This window comes from Chiloscyllium plagiosum, chromosome 14 (genome assembly GCF_004010195.1).
Source record: "Chiloscyllium plagiosum isolate BGI_BamShark_2017 chromosome 14, ASM401019v2, whole genome shotgun sequence".
NCBI lineage: Eukaryota > Metazoa > Chordata > Chondrichthyes > Orectolobiformes > Hemiscylliidae > Chiloscyllium > Chiloscyllium plagiosum.
This window is the reverse complement of record NC_057723.1, coordinates 59,733,249-59,753,095: the sequence shown is the minus strand read 5'-3', so window position 1 is coordinate 59,753,095 and position 19,847 is coordinate 59,733,249. Positions and strand designations below refer to the sequence as shown.

At 41.6% G+C, this 19,847-nt stretch overlaps 1 long non-coding RNA gene across 1 annotated transcript in view; it reads left to right on the top strand.

Annotated features, from left to right (window-relative positions):
- Positions 1-11,763, top strand: part of LOC122556936 — a 21,114-nt gene extending 9,351 nt beyond the window's left edge. Inside the window, exon 3 of the long non-coding RNA XR_006313714.1 lies at positions 11,337-11,763. This is a non-coding gene — a long non-coding RNA (uncharacterized LOC122556936). The remainder of the gene's footprint in view (positions 1-11,336) is intronic.
- The last annotated feature ends 8,084 nt before the right edge of the window (positions 11,764-19,847 follow it).

Here is a 19,847-nt window from a genome sequence, read left to right as displayed (position 1 = left end):
CCTCGTCCACCTCCTTAGTCACTTTCTCAAAGAATTCAATAAGGTTTGTGAGGCACGACTTGCCCTTCACAAAACCATGCTGACTATCTTTGATCACATTATTCCTATCCAGATGTTCATAAATCCTATCCCTTACAATTCTCTCTAGGACTTTGCCCACAACAGAAGTGAGACTCACCGGCCTATAGTTACTAGGGCTATCCCTACTCCCCTTTTTGAACAAGGGAGCCACATTTGCTATCCTCCAGTCTTCTGGCACTACTCCAGTAGACAAAGAGGACATAAAGATCAAGGCCAATGGCTCTGCAATCTCCTCCCTTGCTTCCCAGAGGATCCTAGGATAAATGCCATCAGGCCCAGGGGACTTATCTATTTTCACCTTTTCCAGGATTTCCAACACCTCTTCTCTACATACCTCAAAGCCATCCATTCTACTTATTTGTGCCTCAGTATTTTCATCGACAACAATGCCCTGTTCCTGAGTGAATACTGAAGAAAAGTATTCATTCAGTGTCTCCCCAATCTCTTCCGCCTCCACACGCAACTTCCCACTACTATCCTTGACTGGACCTATTCCTACCCTAGTCATTCTTTTATTCCTAACATACCTATAGAAAGCCTTAGGGTTTTCCCTAATCCTACCGACTAAGGACCTTTCATGTCCCCTCCTTGCTGCTCTTAGCTCTCTCTTCAGGTCCTTCCTGGCTACCCTATAACTCTCAATCGCCCCAATTGAACCTTCACGTCTCATCTTGAGATAGGCCGCCCTCTTCCATTTAACAAGGGATTCCAATTCCTTATTAAACCACGGCTCCCTCGCACGACCCTTTCCTCCCTGCCTGACAGGTCAGATTATCTTGTTGAAATAAAAGACAGAGGAGAACCAAGACCGGTTTCAATCAGTATGAAATTAAAGGGAAACTCTCACCAGGCATTCTGATAAAGTGATTTAGCTTGGTAGAGTGCAATGTGTAGTTGACAACCTATAAAAAGATGTGAAGGGTGTTGCAATATCACTTGAAGAGCGAATAACCAAACGAGCAAGTAATCAGGATGTCAAACATGTGACCAAGTAGTGAATATGTATTCTAACTTGCAGCATGTAGTGTGATGGAATAGCTGCTGTGTTTTTATATCAATAATTGCTCATTTTTTATGGAGAACCTAATTGTTCAGCAATTCTGTGATATGTCTTCAAATAAACAGAACTTGCATTGAGTTTACTAGAAACAGTATGACAACCATTGTGAGATTTCAAAACGAATTCAGACTGGCAATGTGATTGGAGAAGTGGATTGACTGAAAACATTTAGAGATGGTAAATACCCAGAGAATCATTTTGGAGGGCTAACTAGAGTCAGCAGCATTATCCCTCATGGTTTGGCATGATGGGAGATGTCCAGGTGATAGACACGATTTTACTCAAGAGACCAATACAATGTCACAGCAAGAATCCTAGAGGCAAATAATGACAGATGAGTAGAAAAATTGGTGAGGCACAGCTCTAGTAACAAAGTCAAGGGCTATTAAATTTACATTTACTGAGGCTGCAGTATTGGATTTGGAGGTGCCAGTGTTGGACTGGGGTGTACATAGTTAAAAATCAACAGCACCAGGTTATAGTCTAACGGGTTTATTTGTAAGCACTAGCTTTCGGAGCACTGCTCCTTCATCAGGTCGTTCTGGAGTATAACATTGTAGGACACAGAATTTATAGCACAAGTTTAGTGTGATGTAGCTGAAAAAGACCTGGATTGTTTATTAAGTCTCTCACCTTTGAGAATGGGCATGTTGGTTTCAGTTCTTTCATATGTAAATCCCAGAACTTTCTTAAAGTTACATTCTCAAGTGAACTTTAACAATAGGTACCATGTTGGCCCAGATTATGCATTGAAGGTGTGAGGTGCCCTGTGTGAGGCTGTCTGTTCAGACTGATGCTAATCTTAAAAAAAGGGATTTACAGAATTTTACATGGATTCATACAGTTTTTGAACAAAATAAAATGTAATTCTGCAAGTACAAATTCACCCCACAAACTTATACCCCACACCCCTCTCACACACACACCCACATGTATGAGTGTCTGTGATAGAGTGTGTGTGTATGTGCGAGTGTAAGTGTAAAGGGGTATAAGTCTGTGAGATGGTGCATGAGTGTACGTGTGAGCATACGTGAGAGAGCTTGTGTATGAGAGAGAGTCTGCGTGAGTGTATGGGTCTGTAGGAGTGCATGAGTGGGTAGTGCAGTGGGGTCACCCGTAACGTGACATGAACCCCGGTTGAGGCCATCCCCATGGGTAACGAACTTGGCTATCAGCCTCTGCTCAGCCACTTTGCATTGTTGCCTGTCTCGAAGTCCGCCTTGGACGATGTAGATCTTTGATGACAAAAAGAAAATTTACAAGATTTAAAAGACAGTGTGACAGAAGAATTTTAAACTATGTTAACATTGAGAAATACATAGTGTAAACCAGAGCAAAGTTCAGAAAGTGCAGATTGGAATATGAGAGTCAGTGACTGGATGGGAACATTAAGACAAAGACAGAAAGTAAGGAAGGAAAATAAGGGTGACAGAGAACATAGAAAGAGAACTTTAATATCAAGCATGTGGGATTCTCTATTCAGAAATTAATTGCATCATTTAAAGTAAAAGCAACATTTAAAGATCAGAGGCTGAGCAAGTAAATCAAGTCCTGGCTCCCCAACCACTAATCACCAGTCACAGGGCATAACTCAAGTATGTGATGGAATAGATTAGATTAGATTACTTACATTGTGGAAACAGGCCCTTTGGCCCAACAAGTCCACACCGACCCACTGAAGAGCAACCTACCCAGATCCATTCCCCTACACCTAACACTACAGGCAATTTAGCATGGCCAATTCATCTAACCTGCACATTTTTGGACTGTGGGAGGAAACTGGAGCAAACCCACGCAGACACAGGGAGAATATCAAACTCCACACAGCAGTTGCCCGAGGTGGGAATTGAACTCGGGTCTTTGGTGCTGAGAGGCAGCAGTGCTAACCACTGTGCCACCGTGCCGCCCACTTACCTGGATGAATGCAGGTCCAATGATATTCACAACGGTTGTGACCATCCAGGACAAAGTAATCCATTTGGTTGACATCCCCTCCAACATTTTTAACATTCACTCCCTCCACTACCAACACACAGTGACAGCAGTGTCTACTATGCACAAGATCCAATGCAGAAACTCAACTAGATTCCTCCAATTGCAATTTCCAAACCTACAACCTTTACGACCTGGAAGAAGAAAGGCAGCAAATTGATAGGAACACAACTGCCTGAAAGTTCCCCTTGAAGTTAACACACCATCTTGACTTGGTGCTACATCATTGCTCTTTGACTGTCAGTGTATCATAATCCTGGAACTGCCTTCCTATCAGCCTTGCGGCCACACCTACACCAAACAGACTATCGCCATTCAAGATAATGCTTCATCTCTGACTGTTCCAAGGTAGGTAGGAATTGGCAATAAATACTGGTCCAGCTAGTGATGCCTGCAAACAGATGAAAATAAACAAATACATTTAATTTGGGTTTAATTATTTTTCACAATGATTACATAACTGAAAACACAGAATACATCCTGCCAGGAAGTGTTGAGTCATTAAATACAAATTGAAATTGAAATACAAATTCATTTTTATTGAAAGTCTAACTGCAGCAATTGTTAGTTGACATTACGACATGTTATCAAATGTTTTCTCTTTAATTTCAAAGTCTTCTCTCTGAATAATAGGATATTAATTGAAAACCTGCAGCCTCCACCTAATTGCAAGAACCTGCTAAGTGCAAACTGCCATTGGTTCTTTAGCTTCATTAGGCAACATCTGTTTCTGCCACAAAATCACCTGCAAGGCTTTTTAAAACGTGTTTTGCAAATTGGATACTAGTTTTCATCAGTCTTTCTCCATTGAAGCAGCTATGGATAAACACATTAAAGAAGAAAGACAAAGCAATTTACAGTAGAAAAGAACATTGTAGAGGTTAAAATATAAAAACTATGGACACAGCAGAGTATAATTTGAAGGCCATAACCTAATTAAGACATTTCATTGATATCATAAATTGCATTAGCATGACATGGATGTTATTTGATGCCAAAATCAGATTGCAATCTTAGAACGATCGCTTTCTCTTTGCTACTACAACACTGGGAATGTGTGTTGCAGACGTTTCGTCTCCTGTCTAGGTGACATCCTCAGTGCTTGGGAGCCTCCTGTGAAGCGCTTCTGGTAATGTTTCCTCTGGCATTTGTAGTGGTTTGTCTCTGCTGCTTCAGTTGTCAGTTCCAGCTGTCCGCTGCAGTGGTCGGTATATTGGGTCCAGGTCGATGGGTTTGTTGATAGAATCTGTGTATGAATGCCATGCCTCTAGGAATTCCCTGGCTGTTCTCTGTTTGGCTTGTCCTATAATAGTAGTGTTGTCCCAGTCGAACTCCTGTTGCTTGTAATCCACGTGTGTGGCTACTTAGGATAGCTGGTCGTGTCGTTTCGTGGATAGTTGGTGTTCATGGTTACGGATCGTTAGCTGTCTTCCCGTTTGTCCTATGTAGTGTTTTGTGCAGTCCTTGCATGGGATGTTGTACACTACGTTGTTTTGCTCATGCTGGCTATCGGGTCAACGAGCACCCGAGCTACAAATCTTCTCACAAACTTTGAACACCTACGGGCGAGAGACACTAAGACAAGCCAGGAAATGGGAATCCTGTGCCAACCACCTAAGCGCCACATACAAACAACTCCGGTTCCTGCATGAATGCCGAAAGAATCGAATCCTTCCAGCATGTGTCAGATCCAGACTACTAGTCAACAACCCATAAGCCAGAGAGACAGCCAGACAGAATGGATTCAGGATGATCCAAGTAATGATTACAGACACACACAACAGACTACACAAATACAGACAAGAAATTGCGCGCCAAAAAATCATTAAATTCAAAAACCACCAATCAGGAATGGACCCGGACCATAGAACAGGCCATCACCATAGGACAGAACAGGACCACACACCACAAAAAAATGGCACTAAAAGAAAAAAATGGCCAAACTAACACACGACAGAGAGGATACCACAACACATACCAGGGTTAGAAACCTCTCCCACAGACAGCTCACAGACACGGAAGGAACAATACTGGCCAAGGGACTCAACTATAACCACAGGGACGCCAGCACTAGAATGCACACTCAGAAACAATGGACTGACAGAAGAGACACAACAAACAGTGAGACAAAGTATCGTACCCCTGATAAAAAGGAAAAGACAAACACACAACCTCAACACCAAGGAGAGGGAAGCACTAAAAGCACTAAGCAACGATAAGAACATAATCATACTACCAGCAGACAAAGGCAGAATGATGATCATCCTGGACAAAGCAGAGTACATCCAGAAAGCGCAAAAACTACTTGCAGATACCAACACAAAGAGGGAGTTTGACCCCACCCCACAGCTCACCAATAGGATAAACAACACAGAGGAACCTGCAAAAAAACGGACAGATAACCAGGTTTGACCTACAGAGAATGAAACCTGAAAGCAACACCACCCCCAGATTCTATGGACTACCTAAAGTGCACAAACCAGGCATCCCACTCAGACCCATCGTATCGCTACCAGGAACCCCATCTCACAAACTGGCTAAAGAACTACAACAGAAACTGAAAAAATCTGATCAGAGGATCCAGACACTCTATACAGTCAACACAGGAATTCTTGGACATCATCAGAAATATATATATAGACAAGGAAGAAACTATGGTTTCATTCGATGTAACTGCACTGTTCACCTCTTTCGACAAAACCCTAGCCAGAGAAACAATAGCCAACCTGCTGGACATACAGAACAGACAACAAGACTGGGAACCTATCAACAAGGACTGCATACTCAAACTACTGGACCTGTGCCTCTCAACACACTTCACATTCAACAACCAAATATATGAACAAATCAACGGCACACCCATGGGCTCACCCATCTCTGGACTCATAGCAGAAGCAGTAATGCAAAGATTAGAACAAACAGTCTTACCGCAAATTCAACCCAAACTCGGTCAGATATGTGGATGACACCTTTGTAATCATTTAAAACACAGAAATAGAAAAGACACACCGGATCATCAAAGCCACACTCACAGGAATCCGATTCACTAGAGAGGAAGAAAAGGACAACCAACTCCCATTCCTAGACATGATGGTACAGAGAACACCAAACAGAGAATTCACCACAAAGGTATACAGGAAAGCCACACACACACACACAGACCAAGTCCTGAACTACAAAAGCAACCACCCCAAGACACAAAAGAAGTTGCAACACATTTGGTATGCTTTCCTTTATTGGTCAGAGTATTGAGTACAGGAGTTGAAAGATCATGTGGCTGTACAGGACATTGGTTAGGCCACTGTTGGAATATTGCGTGCAGTTCTGGTCTCCTTCCTATCGGAAAGATGTTGTGAAACTTGAAAGGGTTCAGAAAAGATTTACAAGGATGTTGCCAGGGTTGGAGGATCTGAGCTACAGGGAGAGGCTGAACAGGCTGGGGCTGTTTTCCCTGGTACGTCGGAGGCTGAGGGGTGACCTTATAATGGTTTACAAAATTATGAGGGGCATGGATTGGATAAATTAAGAGGCATTTGGATGGGTATATGAATAGGAAGGGTTTGGAGGGATATGGGCTGGGTGCTGGCAGGTGGGACTAGATTGGGTTGGGATACCTGGTCGGCATGGATGGGTTGGACCGAAGGGTCTGTTTCCATGCTGTACATCTCTATGACTCTATGACTCTAAGACACTGTTCAAAAGGGCCACAACACACTTCAGCACAACAGAACTGCAAAAAGAGGAAGAACAACACCTCCACAATGTATTTGCCAAAATTGGATACCCCACAATTTCATCAACAAATGCCTAAGGGAAAGACAACGGAATGAGGACATGCCAGAACCCAAAGGACTAGCCACGTTACCATACATCAAGAACATTTCTGAACTGACAGCCAGACTACTACGACCACTAGGATTCATAAAAGCACACAAACCAACAGCCACTCTCAGACAACAACTCACCAGGATGAAGGACCCGATACCCAGCATGAGTGAAACCAATGTAATGTACAAAATCCCATGCAAGGACTGCACAAAACATTACATAGGACAAACGGGAAGACAGCTAACGATCCGTATCCACGAACACCAACTATCCACGAAACGACATGATCAGCTATCCTTAGTAGCCACACACGCGGATGACAAGCAACAGGAGTTCGACTGGGACAACACTACTATTATAGGACAAGCCAAACAGAGAACAGCTAGGGAATTCCTAGAGGCATGACACTCATCCACAGATTCTATCAACAAACACATCGACCTGGACCCAATGTACCGGCCACTGCAGCGGACAGCTGGAACTGACAACTGGAAGCAGCAGAGACAAACCACTATAAATGCCAGAGGAAACACCACAGAAGCGCTTCACAGGAGGCTCCCAAGCACTGAGGATGTCACCTAGACAGGAGACGAAACGTCTGCAACACATTCCCAGCTCGGCGAACAGAACCACAACAACATTTAAAGCTATTCAGATGCACTTTGGACATCAGAGGAGAAGCTCCACCTCCCAAAAACACAGCCATGGGCATCTAAAGAAGTAAGGGACAGCATAAAATTAAAAGAAAGGGATTATAAAAATGCAAAGAAAAGGAAAGATCCCACAGAATGGGACAAATACAAAGACCAACAAAGGGCCACAAACTGGCTTATACGAAAGAAAACTTGCAAGGAATGTAAAAGACAATAAGAGATTTCATTGTTACATAAAGGGAAAATCACTAGTTAAGATTATCAATGGTCCACTGAATGCTGAGAGTGGGGCTATCGTTAATGACCATGTGGAGAAAGCAGACGTCCTGAACAATTATTTTGCTTCACAGTATTCACAGCTGAAAGAATGATAATTTCTTTGGGACTTGGAGCAAACTAAGATCAGGGACAGCACCTAAATGGGTGGCATGGTTGTTAGCACTGCTGCCTCAGTGCCAGAGACCTGGGTTCAATTCCCACCTCAGGTAATTGTCTGAGTAGAGTTTGCACATTCTTCCCGTGTCTGCGTGGGTTTCCTCTGGGTGCTCCAGTTCCCTCCCACAGTCCAAAAGAAATGTGCAGGTTAGGTGAATTGGCCATGCTAAATTGCCCTTAGTGTTAGGTGAAGGCGTAAATGTAGGGGAATGGGTATGGGTGTGTTGCTCTTCGGAGGGTCGGTGTGGACTTGTTGAGCCGAAGGGCCTGTTTCCACACTGTAAGTAATGTAATCTAAGTAAAATTACCTTAAGGAAACTGTCTCTATTGGGGATATTAATAGAATTGAAGAATGACAAATCCCCATGACCTGATGATTTTCAGCCATGGGAAAGTATACTGCTAAGGACCTAACCATGAACTTTCAGATTTCCCTCGATTCAGAAGTCATACTGCTGGATAGGAAATTTGCTCATGTCACTTTGCTGTTTAAGAAGTGTGACAGAGGGAAAGCAGGAAATTAGAGACCATTTATTCTGGCATCTGTGTTAGGGAAATTGTTGGAATCTATAATCAAGGATAAGGTAACAAATCATCTTGAAAACTTCCAGTTAATCAGGGAGACTCAGCATGGATTCAAGAGGGGTGGGCCATGTCTGACAAACCTCATAGAAGTTTTTGAAGATGTGACAAAGATGGTGGACAGAGAAGTCGATGGATTGATATGGACTTCCAGAAGGCTCTTGATAATGTCTCACCCAAATGACTGTTAGCTAAGGGGAAGCCAAAAGGGCAAATTATTGAAATGGATAGGAAATAGGTTGAGTGGCAGTAAACAGAGAGCTGAAATAATAGGTAAGTACTCAAATTGGCAGAATATAACTATTGGTGTCCTACAGGAATCAGTGTTGGGACCTCAATTATTCATAATATTCATTAATGATTTAAATAATGGCATAAAATGTCAAATACCCAAATTTTTTGATGGAACAAAATTGGACAGCATTGTAGACAGTGTTGATGATCACATAAGACCACAAGTTATTGATAGATGAAGTGAATGGGCAAAGCTGTTGTCAGTGGATTTTAATATAGGCAAGTATGAGGTAATCCTTCTCAGACCAAGAAAGGATAGATCAAGGTACTTTAAGAAGGCACAAATTCAAAACAGTAGATGTCCAATGAGATTTAAGGGTTCGGGTGCATTGCTCTTTAAAATGCCACAAGTGCAGAAAATGATCAAAAAGTCTCATGGAATGCTGGCCTTCATACCTAAAGGACTAAAGTGTAAGGATGCAGACATTATGCTGCAGTTATATAAAATCCTACTTTGACCTCATTTCGAATACTATAAAGAAATCTGGGCACCACACCTCCAGAAAGATGTTTTGGCCCTGGAGGGAGTAAAAACACACGTTCACAAGGATGATACCTGAACTTCGCAGGTTAAGTAATTGAGAGAGATTGGACAAGTTAGACATTTATTGTTTAGAGTTTAAAAGGTTAAGGAGTGATCTCAATAAGTTGTTCAGGATATTAACAGGGTAAGACAGGGTGGATCAAGATAAATATTTTCCACGAGTTGAAGATTCTAAAACCAGGAGCTGTGCCATACAGGAGAGATGGTAGAAAGCACTTTTACACGTAGAGGTTTGGAACACTCTTCCTCAAACAATGGATGGTGCTAACTCAATTGTTAAATTTAAGTCTGAAATAGACAATCTTTTATTAAGCAAGGGTTACCAAGGGATATGTGTCTAAGGCAGGGAGCTGGAGTTCAGCCACAGATCAGTCATGATTTTATTGAATGGCAGATCAAGCTTGAAGGACTGAATGTCTACTCCTGTTTCTACAGTCCAATGTACCTTTTTTCAGGAATGGTCAGGCTTTTGTGAGTCATGCTTGTCAAGACTTGTGTAAGTGTGTCGTGTGAATCAAAATTATGTTTTGAAAGTTTGGAACACATTTTTGTAACATTTTTCTGTGCCTTCATCATTTCACAGAGCTTTGTGAGTGTTGACAGAAGCCCAATTTATTTTTTTTTTTAAAAAGTGTAATGGTTTCTGAAGTACCAGTCTTCCAGTTTTGTGTGACAGATGGGCAGCTGAAAGTGCTACAATAAGATGTGTGCATGATATTAAAAGCGGTTTGTGGTGTGGGCGGCACATTATTTGAGAGAATTAGGCGTCCAGTATATATTACAATATGATGGAGTCTTGATTCATTTTGAGATGACTACAAATAGTATGAGTTTTCTGGCACAGATGCACCAAAACAACTATATAGAAGTTGCTATGTTGAGCACATGAGCTATTTAACACTGTAGCTGACAACATATGGATTGCTGCACACGACTTTATGCTAATGTAAAAATGCTATTTTGAAATAAAATGATATTGGTGACACATCAAGTGGCTGGTGATAGAGTAATAAAATCATAAGACTATGCTTATCATTAGGCATTTGATTTTAAACTGCATGCTGGCTTTGGCTCAGTGGCACTATTCTCATCCCTTAGAACATCCTGATTTCATCAAACTTAACTGAATCAAACCCAGGAATCAAATTAAACTTACTTTGCTCATTTGAAAGAATAGACTTGATCAGATAAGACAGATTCATCACTTTACATATAACATAGCATGTAGAGATTTCGATGGTGATAGGCTGATTTAGTCAAGGATTAATTATAATGAGGTAGAAAGATGTAATTTAAATCAACCTCTTATTTAAACTTTTCTATCGCATTGCGATGAAATGTTAAAAGCAGTTTAGAGGCATAGAATCATACAGCACGGAAACAGACTCTTGGGTCTAATCCCAAACTAAACTAGTCTCATCTGCCTGCACTTGGTCCATATCCCTCCAAATATTTCTTATTCATATTATTATCCAAATGTCTTTTAAATGTTGTACGTGTATAACCCTTCTCCTAGACGTTTGTTGTTAGACTTCTGAATGGACATCTCAAGCTTTAAATGTAATGTTGATTTTGTTCTTTATGTACCTTCACTGCTACCGTAACATTACACTATATGCTCTGTTCTATTGCCCTGTGAACTTTGTATGCCATGATCTAACAATACTTTTCACTGCAGCTAGGTACATTTAACAATAATAAATCTCCATCAAAAATCATTATTGATACAAGGTTATTATTAATGTAATGGAATCATGATTATTAATACATTGTGAAGCTGATTATTCATGCATGATCCTGATTATTGAAGAAATTGACTCACTGCAGAAAACAACAAGCATTTTCCTTTGCATCGTGTGTTTTGCAGTAATTGAGCCTCAGAGGGCAGTCCATCAAGCTCACCTATCAACAGCAGAAAAGAAAGGATTAAAGGGACCTCACAGCTATCAGACATCAGTCCAAGTTTCACAGCAGTCATTACTGACTGGCATCAAACATCTGTGCAACTTAAATTCTAGATTGTTGACTGTTATATAAATGCGACAGAGCACTCTGACAGGAAAACATTAAAAGTCAATTATCATGGTCTATAATTGTACCAATGAGGTAGATAGAACAAGAGATCTGATCCTGCAGGCAAAGTTTAGTGAGCTAGCAAGGCAACTAGCATCTAGGACCTCAAGGATAATAATGTCTGGCAGATTCCCAATAACAGATCCATGTGTATTAATATGTCTTTTTAAGTATGCAAAAGTGTGTCATACTGTTAGCTCCACTGGCATACTTAAATTGGGTGTGAGTGTAATTCTTAGCATGTTCAAGAATTGTTTAGTGAATGCTTCCCAGTAAAGGATTCATATCTAGAGTACAGACTGTATGCTGCAATTTGCAAGCATGGCCTGGTTCGATCTAGTCTTGCTGATTGAAAGAACATATACACTGATTGCAATTGTTTCAATTTGACAAAATATACATCAGTCATCCTTTGGTTTATTCTTCAAGCCATGCCTTAATCAATCAGATTCAACTTGACTGGTTCAAATTTGAACAAAGTGCAGCTAACTATCAATTAATTGTCTAGTGCATTCTCCATGTTCTCCATGGCAACACCTCTACCAATCAGAGTCCACTTGCCAACCAATTAGCACTGTCTTGTCGTATAGTATAAAACGTTGATACCCTTTACATTGCTGGTCTTGCAAATGTCTTGATCAATGCAAGGTAGTCATTCTGTACTGTGAAACAACAATAGATCAGTTATAATGTGGGATTTTAATTATTCCAATACAGACTGGAGTAATAGCAATGTAAAGGATAGAAACAGACAAGAGTTCCTGACATTTGTTCAAAAGCATTTTCTACTGGTACATTTCTAGTCCAATGATAAAGGAGGCATTGCGGAGTCTGATTTTCTGAAGCATTGGAGGTTAAAGGGTAGCCTTATGAGGTGTATAAAATCATGAGGGGCATGGATAGGATAAATAGCAAGTGTCTTCTCCTCAGAGCAGGGGAGTCAAAAACTAGAGGGTTTAAGGTGAGAGGGGAAAGAGTTAGAAAGGACCTAAGTGGCAACTTTTCGTGCACAGGGTGCTGCGTGCATTGAATGTGCTAGCAGAGGAGGTGGAAGAGTCTGGTACAATTATAATATATAAAAGGCATCATGATGGGTTCATGAACCGGAAGAGTTTAGAGGGATATGGGCTAAATGCTGGCAAGTGGGACTGGATCAGGAGATCTGGTCAGCAGACAAGTTGGACCAAAGGGTTTGTTTCCATGCTATACATCTCTATATTCTATGACTGTGTTGGACTAGCTGAATCAAGTCTCAATAAGGGAACATTTGGGAATCAATGATCGCATTTCATAAGAGTGAAATTTAAAGTTTCTACCAGAAGGCTGGGAATTAGTGATGGAGTAAAGAGGCAGGAGACTTAATACAAATGATGCAGGAATGCCTTCTCATCCATTGATCCGTTAAGCTCCTTCTGCAGTCATGTTGGATCACTTAAGGCTCTCAGCCCACCACTGCTGGAAAAATACGAGCAATGAGTGGAGAATATGCCATGGGGGCAAACTGGCAAATAAACCCGACCAAGTGTGTTTGTAGCCTCACAGAGAGGGTGTTCTCTTCTTCAGCACTCTGAGCCCAACAGAGGAAACTGCAAGTGGAATCAGAGGAAACCTTAATAAATTACCTTCTTGCACATGCCTCCCATCCTTTTTCTGGAGGATCGTTGATTGTACCTGGCAACCACACCCTACTCCTTTTGGACCGGGACGCTCCATCCACAAGGCCTTACAGCAATATCAGCAGTGGCTCCTGCTCCTGGTGAAGTGGGACCTCAAGAGAGAGGTGTCCCCCTTTACACTTGAGGTCACTTTCACTGTCCTTGACCGCCTCTCCCCCCCCAGCAGCTTGGAAATGTAGGATAGGGTGAGAAGTGTCTGTTAAATGCTTACTAACTGGCCACTTTGGAGTGGCAAGAGTGTGGTGCTGGAAAAGCACAGCTGGTGAGGCATCATCCAAGGAGCAGGAAAATCGACAGTTGCAGGGTTTTTGCCCGAAACGAGACAAGAGTGGACAGGTAACTCTGTTTCATCTGCTCTACGTATAATTGGTGACAGTTTGGGGGCAGGCAAGAGGTTGAGGAAAGGCAATATTATAGACCCAACGTCCTGCAAACTCATTGATAGGAAATTGTATAGTTAGGCACAATAATTCAGAACAAACTTAATAGTGACATGGGAAAACGTAGATTCAATAAGGAAGTCCAGCATAGATTTGTTAAGTGCAAATCATTTCCAATCAACATGCTCAAATGTGAGTGCTTAATGGACTGGCATGGAGTACGATTCAGGTAATGGTGTATGTGAGCTTCCAAAAGGAAAGTGTGAAATAACAGACTTATGAGCAAAACCAGATATCCTTAAATAAAAGGGTCACAAATGGTTGCTTTTCAAACAGGAGTAAGGTCTATAGTGGAGTGAAACTAGCTGAGCTGCCCTTGCAGAAACCATTATAGGTACAATGGATTGCATATTCCCCTCTCTGGTGTGGCATCAGCAAAGGCAGGATGGTGAAAATGGAAAGTCAGAATTAGATAATTACAATTAGAATTAGATATTATTGTCACATGTACTCAAGTACAGGAATACAAGAGTACAGTGAAAAGTGTACAAAGTCACCAAACCCTGGCACAATCTTAAAATACAAAATCAGAATTTTTTAAAAATGAAAAAAAATAAAAGGATTTTAAAATTGCAGACTGAGAGTAGGATGAATCTTGCGACTGCTCCTGAGATTCAGGTTTATTTCTAGATATACTTTTTAATTCCTTACAGTTATTATAAGAAATGTTTTGAGGGATGTGGGCCAAGCACAGGCAGGTGGGACTACTTTAGTTTGGGATAATGGTCAGCATGGGCTGGTTGGACTGAAAGGTTTACTTCCATGCTGTAGAATTCTATGACTCTAATGGAAAAGAAATAAATGGAGTCAAAAGAAAAAATAAAAAGATCTTAAAGTCCGTATTCAAAATAAAAGGGAATAAATCCAGATTTTAAAGTCTCATCTCCCTGGGCCTTGCCCTGGCCTAGAGGTTCAGTGTTCCTCCTCCTGGGACATACTTCACTGATTGCTGCTGCTGCCACTAATCGCTGGAACAAGCTGCAGATATTGGACATTTAACAACCATTTTCATGATTTCCCTCTCATTCCTTAAATGGTGACTTTTTAATCTTGTCATTGTCTGGCAATTACCTCAGTTCAAAGTATTTGCATCTCGAGGAAAGCACAACTAGTTTTTTTTAATGTCTTTATTCCTCCAATGAGAAATTGGACATCTCAATTCTCTACAATCAGTCAGACGTTACTGCCACAGTCAATCAATGGGCTCATTTAATTACAGTATAGAGGATTAGCCACAGTAGGTCATGTATTTGGTCCTACTAGAATCCAGGGAACCATGTCTTTGCAGTCTGGAGATTGGGCCTCAGTCAAGCCTGGAGATCAAAGTGAAAGAAACCTGCAGCTTACTGGTTGGTCATTTGGGGTGCTGTTGAGACATTTGTTCAGGAGTGGGTCTTGCTCAGCCCTGGTGATGGTCAATATTGGTCAGAAGACTTAGCAGAAGTCAATGTGGAAACCTGAGAAAACCAGGCAACTCAAGTGTATGAACTTACTGGGTCTCAGAGGAATGGTCGCTGTGACAGTGGCAATTGTAGATGGTAGGGTAGGACCTCATAGGAAATGGAAGGGATTGAGCGCTCTGGAATGTAGGAAGGGCATAAGGAGTTCAAGCAAGTTACAATGACCTGGCCTCGACATGGAGAGATTGTAGAAATGACAAGGGCATGGGAATTTCCAACGTCATGGACATTAGGGTAAACTGGGGAAATTATTATTAATAATAATACTAATTAGAAATAATAATAATAAAATAATTCCCCACAGCAAAATTAGTGGCTAGCTGAAAGGATCACCAATGACAGTGACACTAAAGAAAATAAATAATTGGTGCGAAACCATGGGTTACAGGTGGAACCTGCAAGTTATTCACATTAATATGTAGTTGAAACCTCACCATTTTAGATTGAAAGTCAATTATGTAATAATGAATGACTGTCATCATGGGCAAAGTGAAAAGATTACAGTATTGTGTTTTCTTCAGGGTGTCCTAGAATCAGAAGTTCAGCTACAGGCAGCTGCAGATATTATGCTTCTACTGATTCAATAATCCCATCTATCTGGCTTTCATTTGTATATTTTTGACACATCAGTAATTGTCAAAGGATGCACATTAAAAATTATGTACTCAAGCAAATATGAACATTACATTTGATGCACTAATTACCTCCTTGTCAGCTCAGCTAAACAGTTGTCAGAAAATAAAGGATTTAAAAGCAGAACCTGAAGTTCCCATTTCACAATCACATTGCATTGCAAGTTTTGGAAGACGATGCTTTGCAGTTTAGATTCCCTAGAATATGGAAACAGGCCCTTCAGCCCAACAAGTCCACATTGACCCTCTGAGGAGTAACTCACCCAGATTAATTTCTCTATCCTATAGATATATACAGGATAGGGGTAATCCTATATTTACTCCTGACTAATGCATTTAACACTATGGCCATTTTAGCATGACCAATTCACCTAAACTGCACATCTTTGGATTGTGGGAGGAAACCCATGCAGACATGGGGAGAACATGTAAACTCTATACAGACAGTCACCAAAGGCTGGAATCGAAGCTGGGTCCCTGATGCTGTGAGGCAGCAGTGCTAACCACTGAGCCACCATATCCTCACACAAAAAAGATGAAAGAACATGATCTGTGATGTGGAAGGTAGCCTTTTTTTGTATGGGGAGTTAGTGCTATCCTGATGGCTTGCTATCAGAAGTCTTCTCCTAAGGTAGGATGGCACTATCTTTTTATAATGTATGATTTGGAGACGCTAGTGTTGGACTGGGGGGTAAAAAGTTTAAAAACCACACAATACCAGGTTTACCACCACCTGATAAAGGAGCAGCGCTCTGAAAGCTAGTGCTTCTAACTAAGTCTGTTGGACTATAACCTGGTGTTGTGTGATTTTTAACTTTTTATAATATACAATTGGATAAGGTTACATAGCACAGAGTTCCCTACTTCTGTTTGGGCCTCCATGCCATGCTGTGTGAGGGCATAACATGAGGCTTCCTTGTGATGGATGTGAGGGCGATTGTGGCCTCCTTAAAAAAACAATGATCTTCCTGACATTCCCCACAAATTATCTGCTTCAAAGACCGAAATGGAGAATCCTATTTCTGGAATCAATGTGGCCTTGCAGGACTCTTAATACAATGCACAGGTAACAATGATTACAGCTTCATCAGTATCCAACAAAGAATAGCAACCTCAGAGGCTGAAGTACAGCCTCCAGAGGTGAAGATGGCCCACCCCTTCCCCAGTCTTGGATCTCTTGACCTATTTATGCACTAGCTTTTCCAGCAAAGGGATTGAGTTTTTGGAAGGGAATAGAAATTAATGATAATGCAGGAGGAGAAGTGGTAAGGTGTCCTCAGTGATTGAATAAAAAGTACAGAGTCAGAACGGTCATAGAGATGTACAGCACAAAAATAGACCTTTTGGTCCAACTCGTCTATGCCGAGCAGATATCCTAAATTAATCTAGTCCCATTTGCCAGCACTAAACCCTCTAAACCCTTACTATTCATATACCCATCCAGATGCCTTTTAAATGCTGTAATTGTCCCAGCCTCCACCACTTCCTCTGGCAGCTCATTCCATTCATACACCACCCTTTGCATGAACAAGTTGCCCCTTAGATCCTTTTTAAATCTTTCCCATATCATCCTGAACCAATGCCCTCTAGCTCTGGACTTTGCCACCTCAGGGAAAAGACCTTGTCTATTTACCCTATCCATGCCCCTCATGATTTTATAAAACTCTATAAGGTCACCCCTCAACCTCCAATGTTCCAGGGGAAACAGCCCCAGCCTATTCAGCCTCTCTCTATAGCTCAAACTGTCCAGTCCTGACAAAAGCCTCGTAAATCTTTTCTGAACCTTTTCAAGTTTCACAATATCCTTACTACAACAGGGAACCAGAATTTTAGTGTTTTGAGAGCCAGTTTGGTGAGAGCCTTTGAGTTGCATTCCATGAGCCTCAGTGGAAGAATTGTGCATTGGTTGAGTTAGAGTCAGTGATCACCCTGTGAGTGCGAGATAACAAATAGAAGATAATGGCACTTAACCTTACAGAAGGCAGATGATCATTGACCTATCTGAACTTCTGGGTGCCCTGCTTCATTCTGGAGACAAAATGACCTGCACTGTAAACTGTCTGCAGGCAGCATGGGTCTGGTGGTATGCCCTCCTGTGGCAGTATATCGGGTAAACAGACCCCCATTCTCTGCAGCATCCCTTCCAACATTTCCAGCTCCTTGTTTCAGGGACATGTCTTGAGCATAAAGGCTCAAATACACTAGGTAAGTTGTTTGTGGCTTGTGCAGACAAAGGAAGCATATGGTGAGGACAGTGCAGGAGAGAGAGAGAAAGAACCTTACAGTTGCTGCCTTTGCTGTTTGAATTCGTGTATCGCTGGACATTGGAGTGCATCTGGGAAAATTAACAAACAGTGAAATTCACAACTAATCTTGGAGGAACTGTTGGGCGAAGTTCACAGCACAGAATCAGATAAGCTAATTGTTGTTTTAAGTCTGTCCAAGGGAAAGGCTGCAGTACTGAGTACAGTGGATTCTTTCTTGATTATATGTTTTTGGAGATAAGTCTCTTGATTAAACTTAAAATATAAGCCATAGCTATTCATTTAACCCGGGGCAGTGTTTGTAGAGGAAATGAATTTTCTGGGTCTGTAGATTGTGAAAGAGCAAAAATGGCCTTTGCAGTGATATGTACTACTTGTTAGATGTGGGAGTTTAAAGAGAGTTTAAGGGTTACTGCGGATTATATCTGCCATAAATACTGTTGTATGCAAATCTTATCAGATCGAGTGGATCAGTTGGAGAGACAAATAGAATTTATGAGGAATTTGCAACAGCTACAGTACATGATGGATAGCAGTTATAGAAAGGGGGGAAAGTCTCAGATACAGTTACATAGATGGGTTAACCCCAGGAAGGGTAAGAGAGGTAGGCAGCCAGAGCAGGAGTCTTTTATGGACATACCCATTTGAAACAGGTATGCTGTTTTGGAAAATGTAGGGGGTGATGGATTCTCAGGGGAACGTAGCACAAACAGCCAAGTTTCTGGTATTGAGACTGGCTCTAATGCAACGAGGGGTATGTCGGCTTCCAAGAGATCAATACAGACATTTCTGTGGCCAGCAAAGAAAAAGCAGAATGGTGTATTGTTTTCCTGGTGCCAGGATCAAGGATGTCTCAGAGAGGGTGCAGAATGTTCTCAAGGGGGAGAGGGGCCAGCAGGAGGTCATTGTCCACATTGGAACCAATGACATTGAAAGGGAAAAGCTTGAGACTCTGAAGGGAGATTACAGAGAGTTAGAGGGACTTTTAAAAAGGTGGTCCTCAAGGGTAGTAATATCTGGATTACTCCCAGTGCTATGAGCTAGTGAGGGCAGGAATAGGAGGATAGAGCAGATGAATGCATGGCTGAAGAGCTGGTGAATGGGAGGATTTACATTTTTGGATCATTGGAATCTCTTTTGGGGGAGAAGTGACCTGTACAAGAAGGATGGATTGCACCTAAATTGGAAGGGAACTAATATACTGGCAGGGAAATTTGCTAGAACTGCCTGGGAGGATTTAAACTAGTAAGGTCGGTTGGGGGAGGGCGGTGGCGGCCCAAAGACATAGTAAGGAAAGAGATCGATCTGAGATAGGTCTTTTACACTGAGAACAGATGTGAGTCAAACACTCAGGCAGGCAGGGACAAGATAGGACTAATAAATTAAATTGCATTTATTTCAATGCAAGGGGCCCAACAGGGAAGGCGGATGAACTTAGGGCATGGTTAGGAACATGGGACTGGGATATCATAGCAATTACAGAAACATGGCTCAGGGATGGGCACAACTGGCAGCTTAATGTTCCAGGATACAAATGCTACAGGAAGGATAGAAAGGGGGGCAAAAGAGGAGGGGGGAGTGGCATTTTTGATAAGGGATAACATTACAGCTGTGCTGAGGGAGGATATTCCTGAATATACATCCAGGGAAGGTATTTGGGTGGAACTGAGAAATAAGAAAGGGATGATCACTTTATTGGGATTGTATTATAGAACCCCCCCTACAGTCAGAGGGAAATTGAGAAACAAACTTGTAAGGAGATCTCAGTTATCTGTAAGAATAATAGGGTGGTTATGGTAGGGGATTTTAACTTTCCAAACATCAACTGGGATA